Source organism: Lytechinus pictus, chromosome 8 (assembly GCF_037042905.1).
Source record: "Lytechinus pictus isolate F3 Inbred chromosome 8, Lp3.0, whole genome shotgun sequence".
Taxonomy (NCBI): domain Eukaryota; kingdom Metazoa; phylum Echinodermata; class Echinoidea; order Temnopleuroida; family Toxopneustidae; genus Lytechinus; species Lytechinus pictus.
In genome coordinates this window covers 41,393,400-41,416,511 of record NC_087252.1, presented here as the reverse complement: position 1 = coordinate 41,416,511, position 23,112 = coordinate 41,393,400, and positions in this window count along the sequence as shown.

The following is a 23,112-nucleotide window of genomic DNA, read 5'->3' as shown; positions in this document are numbered from 1 at the left end:
CGTAGCTTCCCTAATTTTTTTTTCAAAATCTAAATATCGTTTTTGACACCCTTATAACGTTACATATAGGGGAAGGCGGGGTAAGTTATGACACTTTTTGCATTAAAATTGCATGTTAAAGTTGATATGACTAATAATATTGTTTAAAAAAACCGTAGCCTTTAGATATGATTCTTGGGAAATATTGTTCACCTATATATAACTTTCTACCCCCACACTGAAAGTCATTGTGACCTTTGAAAAAAAAACGATGTCAAATGGCTCAACTTGCCCCATCTGTGGGGTAAATTGTGCCACCTTCTGGGGTAAGTTGAGCCACAAAAACTGTGTACAAAATGTATACCGGAAGAACGAGCATGTCAATTTTTAGCTCATCCAGCCCGAAGGCCTGATGTGCCGTGGTGTGGCGTCCGTCGTCTGGCGTCTGTCGTCCGTCCACAATTTCAAAATGCTTCTTCTTCGCCATTTCAAGTCCGATTTCAATTATGTTTGCTTTATATTATAGCACTAGGTGGGGGATTCAAAGCTTCTACACAGAATTTTGAAATTCATTAAATATGCTAATTTATGCGCATTTTTCAAAATTCACAAAAAATGCTTCTTCTTCTTTATTTGTTGACCGATTTTGAATGTTATCCTTCTATCTGGTAGAGCTTCATGAGTTCTACCAAACTTCTACACAGAATTTTGAAATTTTGGCTAGAACAATTGTTATGCTAATTTATGCGAAATTAATTTATGCATATTTTTAAAAATTCACATAGAATGCTTCTTCCTCTTTATTTGTGGACCGATTTTGATTTTTTTTCTTCCATCTGGTAGAGCTTCATGAGGTTCAACAAACTCCTACACCAAATGTTTAAATTTTGAGTAGAAAAATATCTATGCTAATTTATGCGAAATTCATAAATCACAGAAAATGCCTCTTCTTTATTTGTTGACTGAATTTCAAAATGCTTCTTCTTCGTCATTTCAAGTCTGATTTTAATTCTGTTTGCTTTATATGATAACATTAGGTGGGGAATTCAAAACTTCTACACAGAATTTTGAAACTCATTAAATATGCTAATTTATGCGTATTTTTAAAAATACACATAAAATGCTTCTTCTTTAATTGTTGACCGATTTTGATTTTTTTTCTTCCATCGGGTAGAACTTTATGAGGTTTACCAAACTTGTACACAGAATTTTGAAATTTTTAGTACAAAATTATTTATGCTAATTTATGCAAAATTTATTCATAAATCACAGAAATGCCTCTTTTTCTTTATTTGTTGACCAATTTTGATTTTGTTTTTCCATCTGGTAGAGCTGCATGAGGTTCACCAAACATGTACACAAAATTTTGAAGTTTTGTCTACAAAATTATTTATGCTAATTTATGCAAAATTTATTCATTAAAGAAAAAAACATGTTTTTCTTCTTCATTTGTTGATCAATTTCAATTTTGTTTGCTTTATATGATAGCTCGAGGTGGTGATACAAAATTTCAACACATAATTTTGAAACTCATTAAATACCGGTATGCTAATTTATTCATATATTATCAAAACTCACAAAAAATACTTATTTATTTGTTGATTGATTTTGATTATTTGTGTTCCATCTCAGAGGTACATGAGGTTCACCAAGGTTCTACACAGAGTTAAGAAATTTTGACAAGAAAATTATTATGCTTAATTTATATGAAATTATTCTATGTCATTTCTTCATCAATTTTAATTCTATATCCTCAATTTATGTCACCAATATAATTCACTACAGTGTCAACTGGGCTGAAATTAAAATTGTGTTAAATTTCGTTGCGAGATGCCGGATGAGCTCCAAATCATTGATGTGCTAGTTTATTCAAATTCTTTTCACTTGCTAATTCTCTATAAATACTAACATCCTCTAAAAGTAAAAGAACTGTCATGTGAATTTGCTCCTTTCTGCCTGCATATCAATGGCTTTTTAAGGTGTTTTTTTATCATTATACATTACCATAAGAATTACTATGGCTCAACTTGACCCACGTTGGCTGGCTCAAATTACCCCAGTCCGAATTTAATGCGATATTTTCACATCCACACATTTCTTAGGCATCCATCATGTAAAAGACTATGGCAAGAATGAGAATCCATACCTGGACTAACAATATTGTTCTTATTTCTTATATTATATTTAAAGACGTGTGCGGGTAAAAAGCACTTATCTATTTTACACCTTTTTTATACTTTTTTGGCTGGAATGTGTATTTTTCCCTCTAAAAATGTCTTTTTGTTTCAAAGTTGAAAACAATGTGGTGGGGTTAAAGTTTATGTAATGGGTCATCAATACATTACACCACCACAGTGTCTGACTCATTCATTATTGGCCTGGGGGTGGTGGCTCAACTTGCCCCTATGCTCAACTTACTCCGCCATGTAACGTGCCCACTCTTGAAAATGAAATCCCTTTTACGCATGGTAACGTTTGGTATCCACTCGTCATTGCAAATCCCCCCCCCCCCCGGGCGGCCTCTCGAGCTCTGTATTGGCCGCACAGAAACGCTTTTAGTGTAACATTGCGCTAACAAAGGGCCCTGTTACAACCGGTAATCTCGCCACGATGGCTAATGTCAAAGTAATGTATTATTTACATCTGGGATCAACGCTTGACATTACAATATGTATATCGTTATTCATTAACAAATCAGCTACTAATTACATGGGTATAATGATCGCACAAAAGGCACATAAAGCACTGCTAGGGCGCCGTTAGGCACGAGTGTTGTTAGGGGATTTGAGTGAGGCAAAATCTATAATTTGTGCGTAGTGATCTAGATTTAGCTTAAGATATTGTTAGGATTATTTGCACATCCTACAAGTTTTAAATCTTGTTTAGGAAATGGTAAAGGAATGTAACTTATTATCATATAGGCCTACAAAAATGTCCTTATTATTACATTTTAAACATGAAATGACAGCAAGTAGTAAATATATATTTACTAATTTAATTTTTAAAATATCGAATAAGCTTTAAAAAGATCAAGAAAATTAGCCTATCATGATATTACGATGGAGATTATGTACTAAAAGAAAATGCAATCCCACTTTTCATCAGTTTCTTTTGTTTGAAAATGCTTTTCACAGACTTCACTCGTCATGCTCATGATAGAGTATTTGCCAATCATGATTATCTTGCGATAAATTATACAGCTATTGTTCTTCTTTCTTAGGGTCTATTCTTAAACATGTCTTCAAACACAAAAAAAATGATATATCTTGGAAGTAGAAAAATCGTAATGAAAAGGATCATATCTTGGCAATAATCAACATCCCATTCTTAAAGGGGTACTCCAGGCTGAAGAAAATAATACGGTTTGAACAGTAAAGTGAAACAAACAAAACACTGACAAATTGATAAAACAAATAAATGAATACAAACAAATACGCTGTCTTTTGCATTAGGCCCTATTTCGGTGAAATCTATATTCCTGTCTTCAGGGATATGCAATGAGGGTCTGTTGTATCATACAAAATTAGATTTATTTAAATTTTGTCCACCCAGAATATTGCTTCAAAGATCATCATTTTGTTACTCGGGTGACATACACACATTTCAGACAATTACAAGTTCATTTCAATAAATTCAGAAAAAGGGGAAAGAGCGAGAGGATATGTCATCGTTCCATTTATTGCATATTCACGGCCACATGCTCCTTAGTAATATCATTTGCAAAATTCAGTGTTAAATTTTAAATGTTCAAGAATTTTGTTAGTTTTTATCAGATTTTGATGAAATTTTCAGAAAGTTGCTCATCTAATTTTACTCCATTTATTCATATATTGTTGTGTGTGCCCGGAATACCCCTTTAATTCGGTCGAGGTCTCTTTTAAATTACTTGGTATAAGAAAGGGAGACAAGTCTTAAAGGGAGAAATTATACACTAATATTGTCACTATTGGTGCCCTTAGCACTGTAAGCGATTTGTATTAACATTAGCGCCACTGTTAGCTTCTGCTGGGCCTTTTATTGTTAGATTATTAGGAATTCGGCTAAGCTTCTGTAAGCTTATCGATACCGATAGGCCTCCTGTTAGTGCTCTGTTAGTGAAGACAATGCGTCTGGGCGGTGTTCGCCCGTGAAAGATGTGACTGGCCCTACTGTTAGCGTTCTCTTACGCTAACTGGGACCTTTCGCAATCCTCAAGGACGCTAATATTAGGGTCCCCTAACACAAAAGTGAACGCTTAATCATACACTTGATTTTTAAGATTGATTGTGCATTATAGTCAATAGAATCAAACGTAGAAAACTGTTCTACAATCAATGCTAAGCTTTGTGTTACAGGGGGGTTACAGGCCCTACAGATCTGCTTTTCGTGTGCAAAATCCTTTTCCGCGACACCCACCATACATGCATGTATATTACGACTGATGGCTGGAGATATTCGAAATGCAGGACCTAAAATAGATTATGACATGGATAAGAAAGTGGTTTTTCAAACAAATTGAGTACATATTGAGTGAGGAAAAACTTACTGAATGAAGGCTTAGATATAGATCATTACAGTCCATCGAATCGATATGACATTTAATGTGGATTATTAGTGGATCACTGGCAATTGATTTCATGGGTCAGATCAACCTCTCCAGCCGAAAATTTCGCACGCGTTGATATGTGCACAGCATATGCAATACGTTTGAACTCGTTTCTTTTGTTTCTTTGTTTCTTTTGTTTACTCCTTCTACACAAACGATACGCCTCTCGCACACGATGTAATGGGCATTATATTTTACTTTCCCCAGAAATGGGGGATTAGATTCAAATTCCGGGGGGACCACTTCCATTGATGAGTGGATACCAGGCACGACCATGAGGTTTCGAAAAGTACCCTAAACAAGGGAAGCAATTCTTTTCCAGATTATGAAAATACATCTCTTAACAAGTATTTGGCTTGTGAAACCCTACAAGTATTGGATATATTTCCCTTTTTTTCAGCATTTTAAACATCGTTTTGGCACCCTTATTACGTTACATAGGCCTATAAGTAACGTACCTGCCCACTCTGTCCCCTTTTACGCGTGTTCGCTCCTGGTATCCACTAATCAATGGAAGTGGGCCACCCGGGCGGCCTCTCGAGCTCCAGGAGGAGTTAAATGTGGCTTTGGAAAGTCGTCCTCAATCTGATATATCGCTGTTACCATAGTAGCAACCATAATTTTGCACACGAAACGCATATTGAATGTTTCCGTCGCAGATGCGAGACGAAAAAAATAATCTCATGTCACACAATTTGCATTGCAGGACAGAGTTTTACGACCATGATGACAGGCCCAAAAAGTCTCTTCCAAAATCAACTACCGTCGTAAATAAGCGTGCGCGTCCTCAAACGAAAGGTCGGGATTCCGATACTTGTAGGGTTTCACAAGCCAAATACTTGTTAAGAGATGCATTTTCATAACCTGGAAAATAATTGCTTCCCTTGTTTAGGGTACTTTTCGAAACCCCATGGTCGTGCCTTGTATCCACTCATCAATGGAAGTGGTCCCCCCGGAATTTGAATCTAATCCCCCATTTCTGGAGAAAGTAAAACATAATGCCCATTATATCGTGTGCGAGAGGCATATCGTTTGTGTAAAAGGAGTAAACAATAGAAACAAAAGAAACAAAAAAGAAACGAGTTCAACGTATTGCATATGCTGTGCACATATCAACGCACGCGAAATGTTCGGCTGGAGAGGTTGATCTAACCCATCAAATCAATTGCCAGTGATCCATCAATAATCCACATTAAATGTAATATCGATTCGATGGACTGTAATGATCTATATCTAAGCCTTCATTCAGTAAGTTTTTCCTCACTCAATATGTACTCGATTTGTTTGAAAAACCACTTTCTTATCCATGTCATAATCTATTTTAGGTCCTGCATTTCGACTATCTCCAGCCATCAGTCGTAATATACATGCATATATGGTGCGGGTGTCGCGGAAAAGGATTTTGCACACGAAAAGCAGATTTGTAGGGCCTGTAACCCCCCTGTAACACAAAGCTTAGCATTGATTGTAGAACAGTTTTCTACGTTTGATTCTATTGACTATAATGCACAATCAATCTTAAAAACAAGTGTATGATTAAGCGTTAACTTTTGTGTTAGGGGACCCTAATATTAGCGTCCGTGAGGATTGCGAAAGGTCCCAATTAACGCTTCTGTGCGGCCGCATCTGGAAGGAACCAAATGTGTCTCTGGAAACTCGTCCTAAATCGGATATATCGCTGTTACCATAGTAGCGACCAGAATTTTGCACACGAAACGCAAATTGAATGTTTCCGTTGCGGATGCGAAATATAAAAAAAATATCATGTCACAAAAATTGCATTACAGGACAATCTTTTACGACGGGCCCAAAAGTCTCTTCCAAAAATCAACTACCATCATTAATCTGCGTTTGCATTCTCAGCAAAAAGTCGGGAATACTAATGGAGAACGTATGAACTTAAAAAATCGAGTGTTTTAGAGACTTAAGACTAATGAGGCTTCGAAACAATCAAAACGACCATCCCACCATTCCCTTAATTTCTGTTTTGTATGGAATTATATCCCTCAGTAAATTTACATTGGAACGCATATTGTGTTTATTTTTTAGAGGTTTATGTTCTTAATTATCAGGATTATTTAATTTTTCTCACATATCGACCCTTTGTATTTAAGTTATATATTTTACGATTATCTCTATATTTGTATGTTTAATTAATCATCGTAATGGTGTTTTCACTTTCTTATTCTTATTTGTTCCTTTCCCCAGATATCTTTCGTCATTATTTCTTTCATTTTGTTGAAAGGACTTCATAATTTTGTACATTACGATGATTATTATTATTATTAAGTAGAAACTTATATTCATTTGATAATATATCTAAATCTTGACCTGTAATTGTAAAAAGTAAACTAATTGTTTACGTCCCTTGCTCATTCTTATTCTATCAACTCACATATTAAATACAAATTGGCAATATTTGTAACCATAATAATAACAATGACGTAATTTTTTATGCAGATGATAGCTTTCTGTAGACTTATACACGGACCAAGGATTTGTGAACCAGTTGAATTCGATGTCCCAAATCAGGCAGAGAGTGTTCGAATATCCATGAAAGCCGGACAAACCAAGAAACTGGAGGTCAATTGTTTATTCCGCCTGGATATCCAGGGAACAGAGGAAAATTCTCAAACAGGTACTAACAAGAGCATGAATTGTTTGACTAATGTCAATCCGCGTACAGACCTGGTCATAGTCCCGACCTTTCGTTGGAAGAACGCGAACGCTTATTTACGACGTTAGTTGATTTTGGAATAGACTTTTGGGCACGTCGTCATGGTCTTAAAACTCTGTCCTGCAAAGCAAATTGTGTGACATGATATTTTTTTTCGTTTCGCATCTGGAACGGAAACATTCAATTTGCGTTTCGTGTGCAAAATTCTGGTTGCTACTATGGTAACAGCGATTTATCCGATGTAGGACGACTTTCCAAATCCACTTTTGGTTCCTCCCAGAGCTCGAGAGGCCGCCCGGGGGGCCCACTTCCATTGAATAGTGGATACCAGGCGCAACCACGCGTAAAAATGGAAAGAGTGGGTAGGTACGTTACGTATAGGTCTATGTAACGTTATAAAGGTGTCAAAAAACGATGATTAAAATACTGAAAAAGGGATATATTTCGAATACTTGTAGGGTTTCACAAGCCAAATAATTGTTAAAAGATGCATTTTCATAATCTGGAAAAGACTTGCTTCCCTTGTGTAGGGTACTTTTCTAAACCCCATGGTCGTGTTTGGTATCCATTCATCAATGGAAATGGTCCCCCTAGAATTTGAATCTAATCCCCCATTTCTGGGGAAAGTAAAACATAATGCCCATTACATCGTGTGCTAGAGGCGTATCGTTTGTGTAGAATGAGTAAACAAAAGCAACAAAGGAAACCCGCATGTTCAAACGTATTGCATACGCTGTGTACATATCAACACATGCGAAATGGGTTTGGCTGGAGAGATAATCTGACCCATAGAATCAATTGCCAGTCATCCACCAATAATCCACATTAAATGCAATATCGATTCGATGGACTGTAATGATCTATATCTAAGCCTTGATTCAGAAACTTTTTCCTCACTCAATATGTACTCGATTTGTTTGAAAAACCACTTTCTTATCCATGTCATATTCTATTTTAGGCCCTGCATTTCGAATATCTCCAGCCATCAGTCGTAATACATGCATGTATGGTGCGGGTGTCGCGGGAAAGAATTTTGCACACGAAAAGCAGATATGTTGGGCCTGTAACCCCCTGTAACACAAATCTTAGCATTGATTGTAGATTTTCAGTGTTATGCTTGTTAGATTTTTCACTTTTTATTCAAATCAGCTTTTTGTTGGGGTAGACTTATTCTTTGACCCTATCTAGGCCGATGTATTTTGGACGTACATTAGGCCGGCGGGGGGGGGGGGGCCTCCGAGGCCCTCCCCTTGAGATCTCGGCCGTCGAACGCGGGTTCGCGCCGGAAATTTGCACGCGGGTTGTCTGGGACATTATTACAAACTTGTGTAGTAATTTATTTCATGCGAATTGCTATCAAGTGATTATGCTAATTTTTGCGTAATTAGTATGCAAAAACAAACTTGTCCTCTAACTCCCAAAATAAAGCTCCATATGCTCTAATTTTTGGTATAGAAACTCTTTGTGGTGTTCTTAGCAAGTTTACATTAATGATTTTTGGTCGAAAACACAATTTGCATTGACTTTGTACGCAAATTACGTTTTATAGCAATTTTTGGTCTAACATGCACTTACATAATGTTGCGTAATTTCAGAACCACGTACCCGGGTGACGCAAAATTGGTCTTAAAAGTTGCGCAAGACTTGAAAGTAAAGAGTCAGCGAGCGGCGTGGTAAAAAAAAATCGCGCGGTGAAAATGTTTCACCGCGCGAATCGTTAAGGGGGGGGGGGGGGGCTCCGTCCTAGATAGGGTAAGGGGTTAAATTTTGAATGAAAAAAAATAATAAAAGCTCGGTGCCTGAACACAAATATGTTTTGTATATTGACTTTAAAAAAAACTTGATATTTTAAGCTCCATTTTTATAAAGTTATTGAGCATAATGCGATGATTTTTTTCCCCCACGCAAACGCACCACTGTAATAGGTTTGAAGATTTATGATTAAGACCTAGAAAATAAAGGGAAATGGCTGATTAAAAATAAAGTACACTTAAATATCGAAAAAACTGAGTATAGTTTACTAGGTACGAAACAAAGGCTCTGTAAAATTGAAAATGTTGTGTTTTCAGATACAAATTGATAATACTCCATTACGTAAGCCGATCTGGATTTATCTTTAAATCCTTGGAATTTATAGTGTCCATACCTGAAAGGTTTTAATTTTATAGGCATGCACCTGTACATGTAATACACGGTCAGGTCCACTAAGTTTGAATATCCCCAAGCAAAAACCGAATCTAGTAAGAAAAAAAATGATGTTCAGGGGGGGGGGGCTCAATGCTGGAACTCATTCCCAATTTAAATGCAACAATGTACTACTACTACGAGTTCCAAAGGGCTTAAACTAATAAAATGAAATGAATTACAAAGGGGTGGGTGATGATGGGTGTTGGTAAAGAGAGGGGGGGGGGGGGGTGAGAGAGAAAGGGGGGAGCCTGGATCGCTATACCTCGTGAATCCGTTCCTGATAGTAGTTATCCTTTTTAATCATATTTTATTTTCAAAAATTTCAAGGTTGTAATCAATTAGTCATTTCGCTCCACGCCTTGGATAACACAAAGTTGGACCAATTGACTACTAGACGATTTGTTTGTTAGACGAATTGATTTTTAGACCAAATGGTCGAAGGACGAAATAATAAAGCAATATTGACTGGCCTTGGGGCGATACGACATATATCGCCCAAACTAGATTTATATCGCCCGAGTCGTAGACGAGGGTGATATCAATTTAGTGAGGGCGATATATGTCCTTTCGCCCCCAGGCCAGTCAATATTGCTATTATTAACCAAATCAGACATCTAGAGCAAAAATCGTTAAAATTTAGATATTTTAAATTTGTAGAATAAGAATCTAGTTTCTCATGTTGAGCAGACTGGGCCTCTGAACTTTACCATTGTGACGTAATTGAAATGACGCGTCCCTGGCCTAGGGACGCATTATCCAGCGTTGTCTCAAATGACGTATAGCACTCCGTGGTTCAAGGACGCGTACAAAAACGCGTAGAATACCTGGATGTTAGCGCTGCCTTTTATTGCCCGCTACATTTCCACGCATTTTCTCATTGACTTTCCTGAGCGGGCAATAAATTGGGCCCGAGGATAAATAATTGGAATTTTATTGACCGGCCATTTGATCCCAGTCTTACGCAGGCAACAATGTTTCAAAGTTGCCCTGCTCAGATGTCTGATACGGTTAATAATATGTATTGGGATATTGGACCAACTGATATAAGCAGACATGGCTATTGCATCAAATGAACGTTGGCCGAACTGATTAATGGACTAAATGGATTTAAACAAAGTGGGTGGTAGACGAAATTGTTAAAGACAAAATGGTTAGAGATAAACTGGCGATTGGACAAAGTGGCTATTGGAAAAAATGACGACTGGCGAAAAGGTTAGTAGACGATAAATGGATGGACGAAATAGCTCTCGAAAAATGAAGGTAGACCATGTGGTGGGTGGACGGGATGGCAGTACACAGAGGAGTAGCTATAAGGGGCAAGGCCCCCCATTGAATGTTTGTTTAGTGAGATGCGTATGATAATCATGATTACAATGACTTCAAAAATTATTCATGTGTTTAGATGTAATTCTAACAAAATCAGCAAGCGCTTGGCACTCGTATAAGATGACCATGGTGAGATATGTATACCCTTAATAATGGATTCCTAAAGATAGTCCTCAAAATGTCTCTGTTATGGGTGGGGTCAATATGTACTAAAATTTAGCCCGCCTTCGCGCTCGCATCAATTGGTTAGTGAAATACGTATGGTCTTTGTGAATTCCTACAAACAAGCCTTAAAATTCCCCTCTTCAGGTCTGAATTTCCTAAATTTTCAGCTCGCTCTTCGCACTCGTAATATTTGATCAGTGAAATGCGTATGTTAATCATAATTACAATGACAAAAAAAATGCTTTATGTGTTTAGACAGGATTAGATGTAATTCTAGCAAAATTAGCAAGCGCTTGGCACTCGCATTAGGTGACTATGGTGAGATATGTATACTCTTAATGGATTCCTCAAAAATAGTCCTTAACATTTCCCTGTTTGGGGTCAATATATACAAAATTTGAGATACTTTGACTTGAAAACTCACATTTTCACACGTTTTTGTATAAAGAACAAACTTAGATTCCGCATATGTAAATGAACAAGATGTGTATCTTAAAACATAATGCGAGTGCAAAGCGCGAGCTGAAATTTTTGGTATAGAAAGGGAAATTTTAAGCACTGTCAAACATCAACATGAATGAAAATTGTGGAGAGAATGTTGATCTCACTAAATATGTGATGCGAGCGCGATAAGCGGGATAATCTTATCACTGTCGGTACAGAAGCGCAAGTTAAGAACTTTCGATGTTTTGACTTGAAATCTAAACATTTTCACACGTTTCTTTTTATAAAGAATAAACTCAGATATGTTTATGCAATTTAACAATCTGTGTATCTCAATGCGAGGCGCGAGCGGAAATTGTTGATATTCTGAGGGAAATTTAGGCAACAATAATTTTTATCACTAAATATATTTATTCATTTTTATTTATTCATTTATTAAAACATCATTCAACAGACTAATACATTAATCAGCTCACAGGCTGTTTCACATAATGGTCCTGCATAAAGAGAGACATACGCACATTAAAAAAGAAAGATTTCTAATAATTAGGAATAATTACATACAGAAAAAATAAAATTCAAATAATGCTAAAAGTGAAACATCAGAAAGAAAAGAGAACAAATAGTCAGTTTCATCTCATAGCAAGAGAAAGAAGTGAAGGAAAAATAAAGAGGTTTTATGCATCGATATTAAGTCATGATAAAGCAAGAATAGGCCTCAATTAAAAGAATTGTATCAATATTAATACTAATAGGAAATCATAATAAACAATAATAATTGGATGTGTATTCTTGGGTGAGCATGCTAGTAAAAGCAATAATAACAATTCTAATATATAAACGGAAATAGAAAAGTTAAACAATTCTTATTGATCTAAACGAAATTTCTTATAATGATATTTGAAACTTTCAACTGACACCCCATGACTGCAATGGCATTCTGGATATCTTCAGGGAGTTCATTCCAAGTTACTGCTCCGGCATTAATAAAGGATTGTTTGAATCATGTGAATAATTCCTAGTGTTCATGCCATGGCGATCGAAAAAAATTAAATTTCATTTGATAAGCGGGGAGAGGCGGCGCCCTTATATATTTATAGATGAGAATAGACAGAAAATAATCCCGACGCTGGTCAATAGTTTGCCATTCGTTCTCTTGTTTCATTTTTATCCTTTATTTTGTTTTTCCCTTCCTCTTACTTTCTTTCTTTCTTTCTTTCTTTCTTTCTTTCTTTCTTTCTTTCTTTCTTTCTTTCTTTCTTTCTTTCTTTCTTTCTTTCTCTCTCTCTCTCTCTCTTTCTTTCTTTCTTTCTTTCTTTCTTTCTTTCTTTCTTTCTTTCTTTCTTTCTTTCTTTCTTTCTTTATTTATTTATTTCTTTTTTCCTTCCTTTCCCTTTTCTCTTTCCTTTTTTTCTCTATCTTTTTTTCTCTTCTTTCCATTTTTCTTTCCTCTTTCTCCCTTCTTTTTTCCCTTCTGGCTTTTTTTCCATCATTTTTCCCGACGACAGCGCTGATTTACCGACGATATCCAAATTAGTGGGGACACCCCCCCCCCCCCTTGGCGACGGCCCTAAATCAATGTCAGTTTATCGGAAGCTCTAAAAAAGACGTGCTAGTATTATGCTGTAAAAGGCTAGAATGATTATCGGCGTTCTCTATGCCAAACTTAAGAATCTACATCTTTTCATATACAAATTACCCTATACGTCACATTCAACTTATCCAACGTCATCAAGACCGCTACGCTTGCCTGACTTAGCATTCGTACGTTGCCGTCTAATCAAAATTTACCAGCTATACTTCATAACGCTGGAATATAAGTTTAGTGAAGTTGATGTTAACGCTAACAAGTCAATAACAAATCAGCCACTAACACCATGAGCAGAATGAACGCACAGAAAGCGCTGTTAGGCACAGGTGTTAATAGTGGGTTGAGTCTTATAGTTAGGCAAAATCTATGACGTAATGTAGTGATCTATGTGTGGATGACGTGTGAGGGCGCATACATTCGTAATTCCGAAGCTTCGTTATTCCAAAGGTTCGGATATTCCGAACGTTCGTTGTTTCGAAGGTTTGTTAATCCGAAAACGAAATAAGGATCGATAATCCGAAAACGAAATAAGGTCCGTTGTTCCGAAGGTTCGTTAGTCCGAAAACGAAATGAGGTTCGTAATTCCGAAGGTTCGTTAGTCCGAAAACGAAATGAAGTTCGTAATTCCGAAGGTTCGTTAGTCCGAAAACGAAATAAGGTTCGTTTATCTGAAGGTTCGTTAGTCCGAAAACGAAATAAGTCTCGTTAATCCGAAAGTTAAATAAAGTTCGTATTTCCGAAAATGAAATTAATTCATTTTGGTAAACAAGAACGGTGTTGTCCTTACAAGATAACAGGATATTATGCAATAATAAAATAACGAACGATGATACATGTGTGTGTTGTGGCCAAAGCATGTATTACATTTAGAATACATAGGCGCCCGGATCAAGCATACGCTTAATTTCGATTTTATCTGAGCAATTGCTGCCCAAGCAAATGGTTTAAAGATGCAGGGGATTAAGTGTGTTGGTCGCGTGCGAGTAACCTCCAGATAATAGGATTTGTATTGGGGGGATGTCATTTTTAATAAGAGCTTCTGCTGGTAATAAAAATAAAAATAATATTAATAATGATCATAATAATCCAAACGATAATCATAATAAAAACAGTAATAAAGAATATAAATGTTAATAAAATGTTGTTGATCGTAACGCCTCGTGATAATAGTGTTTAATCCTTTTTTTTTCATGATTACAAAAAATGCTCGGAATGTTTACTTTTTATTTGGGACATTGTGGCCCAGTGGATTAGTCTTCTGACTATGAAACAGAGGGTCGTAGGTTCGAATCCCGGCCATGGCGTAATTTCCTTCTACAATAAATTCCTCCACACTGTGCTGCACTCAACCCGGGTGAGGTGAATGGGTACCCGATAGGAAGAAATTAATTGAATGCCTTCCTTTGGGCGCCTAGGCAGTCCAGCTAAAGCCGGGGTAAAAATAATAACAGGGCCCGCTGGGAGAACAGTTTTCAGAACTGAAGTGGCTTCCCTTGGTAAATAATACCAACATTATTATTATTACTATTATTATTATGTCTTATTAGGCCTACATGAAATTTCCAAAGTTTGAGCTCGTGATTCGCTCACAATATCTCACAAGGATGCCCTTTTAACAGCAATTAGGTCCATAATTGACCAAAAAGCGAGTTTTACAACTTCAGATTTGATTTTTTTCCAAACCGCTTGCTTATCATACTTTCTCGCGAAAAATAAAGCCTAAATATACATCTTTCCATAATCAGAAGTCACTTCAATAAGGCCTTGCTTTACTTAATTACTATAAAACACGCAATGGCTTAATTGAGAAAATATCACCCAAGTGCCCATTTTGACTTAGTGTCATTTTTGGCTTTGCCCACCGAACGAAAATTCGTTCGGTCGCCCTTGCCTTCCTATCATAACAACTGAACAGCAACGGTGTTTCTCCCCCCCCCCCCCTCCACCACCACACTTGCCCTTCCTCTGCTATCCCGGTTTTCATTTTTCGGATTAACGAACCCACGGAATAAAGAACCTTATTTCGTTTTCGGATTAACGAACCTCCGGAATAACGAATCTTATTTCGTTTTCGAATTAACGCACCTTCGGAACAACGAACCTTATTTCGTTTTCGGATTAACGAACCTTCGGAACAACGAACCCTATTTCGTTTTCGGGTTAATGAACCTTCGGAACAACGAACCTTATTTCGTTTTCGGATTATCCAACCTTCGGAACAACGAACCTTATTTCGTTTTCGGATTAACGAACCTTCGGAACAACGAACGTTATTTCGTTTTCGGAATAACGCCACAAATGTTCGGATTAACGAACCCTTTTTCGTTTTCGGATTAACGAACATCGAGGTATAGGCAATTTACGTGTTTCGGAATTACGAACCTTCGGAATAAAGAACCTTCGGAATTACAAACCTTCGGAATTACGAAGTTTAACCGTGTGAGGGGCCTTTATCCCATAGGCTCAGTGTATTATTCCCTCTAAACCGATGCTCGGATTTACTACATCGTTAATTTGTGATGGCATTGTATCGCGGTGTTAATTGCTGAATTCTGATTATTTTGACATAATTCATAGACCTTAACTTAAATGAAAAATGTTTTATTAACGGCAAAAATCAATGATATTGTTGGATATATAGTTTTGCTTGTACAGAGTGGAAGAATGAATTCCGTCTGTGGAGGTGTATATAGGGAAGCAGGACGTTTAGTATAGTCATACAAACAATTGAACATTAATACCAAAAAAAAAAAATCCGTAAATTAATTATATATAATTCAATGTCTTAAAGAATGTAGGGCTATACTAAGCGAGCTGATAATGTCATTGTCATTTCCAAACGAATTTGTCCTTACAGTGAAAAATGAATATGACCACTGATTCAGTTATCTTTAGATAGATAGATGATAGATAGATAAATGGTATTTATTAAAATTCTCCACATATTGCAGTTAACAAACTGAATTGCATGTGAATTACAAAGATAAAAATACAAGTATACATTTCATTGAATACATTTTACAACACAATGTTCAAGTAGGTAAGTAGATAATTAAAATACAGTATACTGTATACCATTGATCTTATGATACAATTAAAACTATTAAAATTACATTCATGTATAACTGTGTGTTGTCAGGATCAAGAAAGATTTCTGGAAAGAAGAAGGCAAGGAAAGAGTACAGGGTTAGAGAATCTAGGTAGGAAAAGAAGAAGAAGAAAAACCATCAGGGAGGGTAAGATTGACCCTGACAAGGGCACGTAACAAATGCATAAAAAAAAGAAAGGGCAAGTTACGGCAATGAATATGACAAATAATTCTAACAATTATAAACAATACCAAAAGCATAATCATTCAAGGGTTTTTATTGTACAAACGGATCAGATCAGGGATTGGGCTGTTCCACATACGCTTAGTTTTACATCTGGGTTCGTATATCTTTCTTGTTTTACGTAGATTTTTTGTTTAAAATCGTTGGGGAATGAACTGTTCAAACTGAACTGTAAATAATAAAGTCTTTTTGAAGAAGGCGACACTCAGACCATTTCGACGTTTTTCTAATTGTTGTAATTTTGACATAGTAAGAGCAGTAGTGTAACAGTCATAATCATTTATAAAAATAATTCTTAAGGCGCGTTTTTGAATTTTTTCTAAGCGTTGTATTTGGACAATTGTGAGACCTCCGCTCCAAACTGGAGCAGCATATTCCAGTATTGGTCGAATATAGCCAATGAAAATTGCAACTAATTCCTCGTGAGAAAGACCGCATTTTGCTTAAGTGCGGAGCATATATAGTTTTGCATTTGCTCTCCTTTCAATGTCAGAAATATGTGCTTCCCACTTTAAATCGTTCTGTATTGTAACGCCAAGTAATTTTACTTGGGTTACACTAGCAAGTACACAATTATCAAGATTAAGTGGATAGTGGTTAGCTGGATTTCTACAGAAACAGATGTCCATTTTGAAACACTTTATAGGATTTAATTGCATTTTATTGGATTCAGCCCAATTATGCAGACATGTTACTGCTTCTTGCATGTTTGAAGGTTGGTTTAATTTACGACATTCGACTAGAGTTAAATCGTCAACATATTTAAACATATGCATACATTCACTAGTTTTGAAATCATTTATCATTATAAAAAAAATCAAGGGACTAATTTTTGTACCCTGGGGCACACCTGCCTTGATTTGGCACCAATCTGAAAGATCACCTTGATAACGTACACATTGTTTACGCTCAGACAGAAAATCTGAAATCCAAAGAACTATCGATGGGCGCACACCAATTTCGATTAATTTTTTAATGGCAACTGTGTGATCTATTCTGTCAAATGCCTTTTTGATATCGGTGAGAAGAACAGTTGATATTGTTTTTGGTGTTTCCGCATTTAAGAAAATATGGTGAAGAATGTTGATTAAACAATGTGAGGTTGATAAATGTTTTTGATTTCCAAACTGACAAGGATCAATGTGTTTAGAGATATCTTGATACATCCATTCTGCTATAAAACCTTCTATAACCTTAGCAAAGTGATCTGTCAGAGATATAGGTCTGAGTTTGTCAATACTTGGAGGGTTAACTTTCGGAATCGGCACACGATGGCCCGTTTCAAGCAGTCCGGAACTTTAGCCTGCCTAAAAGAAGCATTGATTATACACGTTAAAGGATCAGAGAGTTCTACAGAAAAAAGACGAATCAAGCGCGCTGAAATACCGTCAGGGCCATTAGCCTTTGAACCTTTGATTTTTAAAAGGGCCTTGTTAACTTGCCATGGGGTTACATCAGGAAGTCTTCTTGATGGTAGGTATGCAGGGAGACAAGCCATATTAAGCGGCTCTAAGTCAGAATCTTTATGACCAATGACAAGTTTTACATAGAACTACACGTTGAAACATAAATTTACCAGTTCACGGTAAAATCAGGAAAAGGAGAATGAGGTATGGGGCTTATTTATTTATTGCTTCAATTAGTTTTACAATCACAAACATAATCACAATATTTACATATTATCATTGGTATAATTAATGGGGAAACAAGGTAATAACAGCAGTAATATTAACAATCAAGAGAAAAAATGGGACTTGACTTCGTAAGTCCATTTCTAGGATATTCATGGTGGCATGGGGTTAACTTCGTAATTCCGAAGGTTCTTTATTCCGAAGGTTCGTAATTCCGAAACACGTACATTGCCTGTACCTCAATGTTCGTTAATCCGAAAACGAAAAGGGGTTCACTAATCCGAACATTCGTGGCGTTATTCCGAAGGTTCGATAATCCGAAAACGAAATAACGTTCGTTGTTCCGAAGGTTCGTTAATCCGAAAACGAAATAAGGTTCGTTGTTCCGAAGGTTCGATAATCCGAAAACGAAATAAGGTTCGTTGTTCCGAAGGTTCGTTAATCCGAAAACGAAATAAGGTTCGTTTTTCCGAAGGTTCGTTAATCCGAAAACGAAATAAAGTTCGTTGTTCTGAAGGTTCGTTAATCCGAAAACGAAATAAGGTTCGTAATTCCGAAGGGTCGTTAGTCCGAAAACGAAAGTTTTATTTGGGGGGCAAAGCCAAAAATGACACTTGTACGTCAAAATGGGCACTTTGGTGATATTTTCACCATGAGATTATCATCTGCGTGTAGTCATTGCGTGTTTTATAGTAATTAAGTATAGAAAAGCCTTTTTGAAGTGACTTCTGATTATGGAAAGATATATATTTAATCTTTATTTCTTGCGAGAGAGTATAATGAGCAAACGTTTGGGAAAAAAAATCAAAGCTGAAGTTGTAAAACTCGGTTTGGGGGTCAATTACTGTTAAAATGGCATTATTACGAGTTGTTGCGAGCGTGAATCACAAGCAGGTTTCTGCTATCATTAAAAAGATGTGCATCTAACCATGGACCCTAGGGTCCATGATCTAACTAAAGAATTAACACGAGCGCAAAGCGCGAGCTTAAATATACTGACCAGAAAAGGAACATGTTAGGGACTGTATTTAGTGACCTTTTTAGGATACATATTTCACCAATCGAATAATACGAGTGCGAAGCGCGAGATTAAAAATTGTAATATTCCAGCCTGAAAATTAATCTAAAATGTAAACTTTAAAAAGATTATTTATTTTGAAAAAAGGGAATTTTCCATTTTGGAATAATAGCATTTCCCTGTTATTTATTTTGGGGTGAAAGTGCCCCCTGCCTCCCCCACGGCGGATCCAACTTTCGCCAATATGGAAAATTGGTAAAATAGGTAAAACTGTTTCACCCATATTTTCAAAAGTTGATTTTTGTCTTTTTGTTTCTTTGAAAGGGTAGTCCTAACAGTCAATAATTAGCTTTATTCTTATTAAATAAAGTAAATATGTAATAATATAATAAGCCCTTTTTAAATATTTTTTTTAATATGATGTGCAATATATTTGTGATCTTCAAAACAAGATGCCTATGTAACTAGATAACAACTGCGAGTAAGAAGCGCGAGCAGAAATTTTAAATATAAGCTCTGACCTGATCTAAAAGGAATATATAAAGGACTTTTTGCAGTTAGCCATGAAGACGATAAATGTTTCAACCTGGGGCGGCGGAACGTATTTTCCTTTGGAGGAAGGGCAAAGCCCCAAAAAGGTGCACTTATATGCCAAAACGGGCATTTTGGTGCAAACGGATATTTTCACCATGAGATTATCATCTGTGTAAAGAAGTTATATTTTTGTAGTAATTAAGTTGAGCAAAGGTTATTTTTTTTAAATTTAGGTTTTATTTATCGCGAGCAAGCGGCTTGGAAAAAAAAATATTTAAATCTGAGATTGTAAAACTTGCTTTTTGGTCAAATATGGACCTAATTACTGTAAAAAGGGCGTCCTTGTGAGATGTTGCGAGCGAATCAAGAGCTCAAACCTTTGGAAATTTCATGTAGGCCTAATATAATATTGGTATTACTTACCCAACACAATGTGGATAAATTTCTTTCTGAAGGAATTTACGCCATGGCTGGGATTCGAACCCACAACACTCTGTTTCAAAGTCAGAAGACTAATCCACTGGGCCACAACGCTCCACCATAAAAAATAAAAAAGAGCTCATAGTGATGATTGGTAAATTTATTTAGATCTAGGACTAATTCTGTATACGGACTAGACCTATTAAAGGCTACTACTGTATAAGCTAATTGGTCTAACCTAATTGAACGTAAAGCTCGGAATTAACCAGTTCGAAGTTAACCATCGCATTAGCCGGCATTAAGGCCTCCGCACACCTTACGACTGTTCGCGATCCGATTTTGGAACAAATCGCATTTTGTTCATTTTCTGAAAATATGATTGGAACATATCATTTTATTTGAAGTTTAAATTAATTGAAAGAATACTGATATAAGGTTTTTGAAAAATTGCAAGCCTTTATTTCGGAGTAAAGGCGAAATTAGTTTCAATCGTAGCCAATCGTACGACTGCTATAACGTCATTACGACTAGATATTAAATTTGCTTTTATTGTAAGACGGATGATAGCATAGTCACAGATTTGAACATAGGTATTCGTACGATGATTTAGAACATTACACAGTAAGATATTTCAAGTCTCAATGTTAGCATCAGATTTTACTACATTTTCTTCTGAAATCGGGTCGCAGACCAATCGTAATGTGTGCGGTCGCCTTTAGGCATTAGACAGGTCCAGATTTGAGATAAAGTTAATGCGCTAGCCTAAGCTAGCCCTAGCCCTAGTCAAGCATTTTGTCTTGTCATTAATGGCAGTTTGATAAATGTTTAAGAAATTGATCTAGATATAGATCTAAGCCTATAAAGCCTATGTAATTAATGTAAGGGTATCGATATTTTGAGGGTGCCGATTCATTAATGGCAACGCGAACGACCACAATTTTCTTATTTCTGTAAGGATACGCGCATGCGTTCTCTTATTCCGAAGACGCAAGTCATGAATATTCATATTGGCTTTTACTATAAAATAATAATTTCCCTGCCGGTTCAGGCCTAAATCAGGCCTGTATAAAATATATGCTAAATGAGCTCGCTCTTCGCGCTAGCAAGATATATTTAGACCTCATGAGATGCCTTCTGTTTTGCAATTTTATAAGATATACACATCACTCCTGTCTTTTAATAGTTAAGACAAACGATAAAAAAGATAATAGTACTAACAGAAAAAGCTAGATTCTGGCGGTCGAGCAGTGAAATTGTGAATGAATTATCCCCCTCCCCCTGGTGTTGATGAAAGCTGGAGGTACCTTTAGCAGTCTGGGCATAATGAGAAAATGTGACCGAAGATAATACTTTCAGGACTCACGGTCGTCGGACTTCGGTAATCAGTACCGATATCTGTCATTAGTGAAGGGCCTCCACCCCCCCCCCCCCCCCTCCAACACACACACATACACACTGGACAAGGCCTGGCGACGTTCATGAATATGATTATTATTCTAGCTCTTTCAAGTATAAATGCAATTAATCTGTTGTGAAAAGTGGCAATTTTCTAATTAATGTATAGAGAGAGAAGGGAATAGAGCTAGAGGGGGAGGGGAATTGCCCGGGGGGCAGTCAAATGTATTGTTGTACACACGCGTGGTCAAATTATTTCCAAACACGCCCTAAATGAGTTTTTCTCTTTGTGCAGAATAACCCCCTAAACAAGTTTTTCGCGGGCTTTTTTTTTAACGCATTTTAGCCCCTGAACAAGCTGTCGCCAGAATATGACTCCGGGGAAAAGGTTTGGGAAAAAAAAAAAACCCTAAACACGTTTGGCTAGTCTAAAAAAAAAGCTTTGGAAAAAATACCCTAAATACGCTTGACCCTGCGATTGACCATTGACCAGTCTTTCAAAACTACCCCCTTTTTTGAAAATCGGTGTTTTTGAGTGCACGCGCGCATGCGCGGCCCGCGTCCAAAACTGAAAAAAAAAACCCACTTTAAACGCGTTTTTTTTGTCACGCGTGTATACAGCAATATATTTGACTGCCCCCCCGGGGGGGGGGGGGTTGAGTATAAAATGAGCTTCATAACGTGTCTCAATATTGGATAAGGCAAATTAAACCCATATTTCCTTTGAAATATACGTGAAAATTGATCTAAACAATATTTTCTTCATGGCTGCTTCTATCTTAATCATTTTATTTGTAGGACAACTAGAAGGTGCTACAGCTCAAACACCACACCAACAGACAGACGAAACTCCAGAGTAAGTTGTGATCTTTCATTTCCGCTATCATAATGCAATTATACCCTACACTTTATTCATGATGTTTATTAGATTTCAGTTCAGAATAAATGGTAAAGATTAGAGAGTAATGAGGATTTAAATGCCTTAACGAAGGGCACTAGCGCACCAAGTAGGAATCGAACCGGAACACCGCAATACGAAACCACTGCTCTACCGACTGAGCTATCGCGCCTTCTTGTCTCGATACATCCATATATATATCAATGAGGCAAATTGGTAATGCATTGTACTTAGTTCCAACAGTTTATTTTGAATTCCAAATTTTCGACGTTAAACATACGTCTTCTTCAGGGATACAATAAAGCTCACAGTGACAAGAACTGAAATAATAACATTCATGATTGTGGTAGTCATATATATACATATATATAAATGATTGTGGTAGTCATATATATATATATATATATATATATATATATATATATATATATATATATATACATTTTTCCAAAGGGTAGACAGCTCTGTGGAACCTTGATTTAAGCTACGCCTACCATTGTTCTCTTCATCCATTTCTTTACAATATTTAAATAAAAGAGTTGCCAAAGCTGTTGTACATATATATATATATATGTATACATATACATTTATATATATATACATACATATAAATATATATATATATATATATATATATATATATATATATATATATATATATATATATACATACACACATAAATATACAGTCAAAACAAACAAGAGGGGCTGAAAGATCTTGTAATAATAAATGATCCATACACCCACCACACACACGCTCTATCAGCATCATTACCACGCGCGCTCAACCACCGCCATTATGACAAATGAAATACATTTTGGCTTGCTCCCGCTCGTAGGCACGCGCATCCATCACTATATTCAAATTCAAATTGTTTTATTCTCTCAGTAAAACCTTTACATAAAAAAACAAATATAATACAAGGTTAA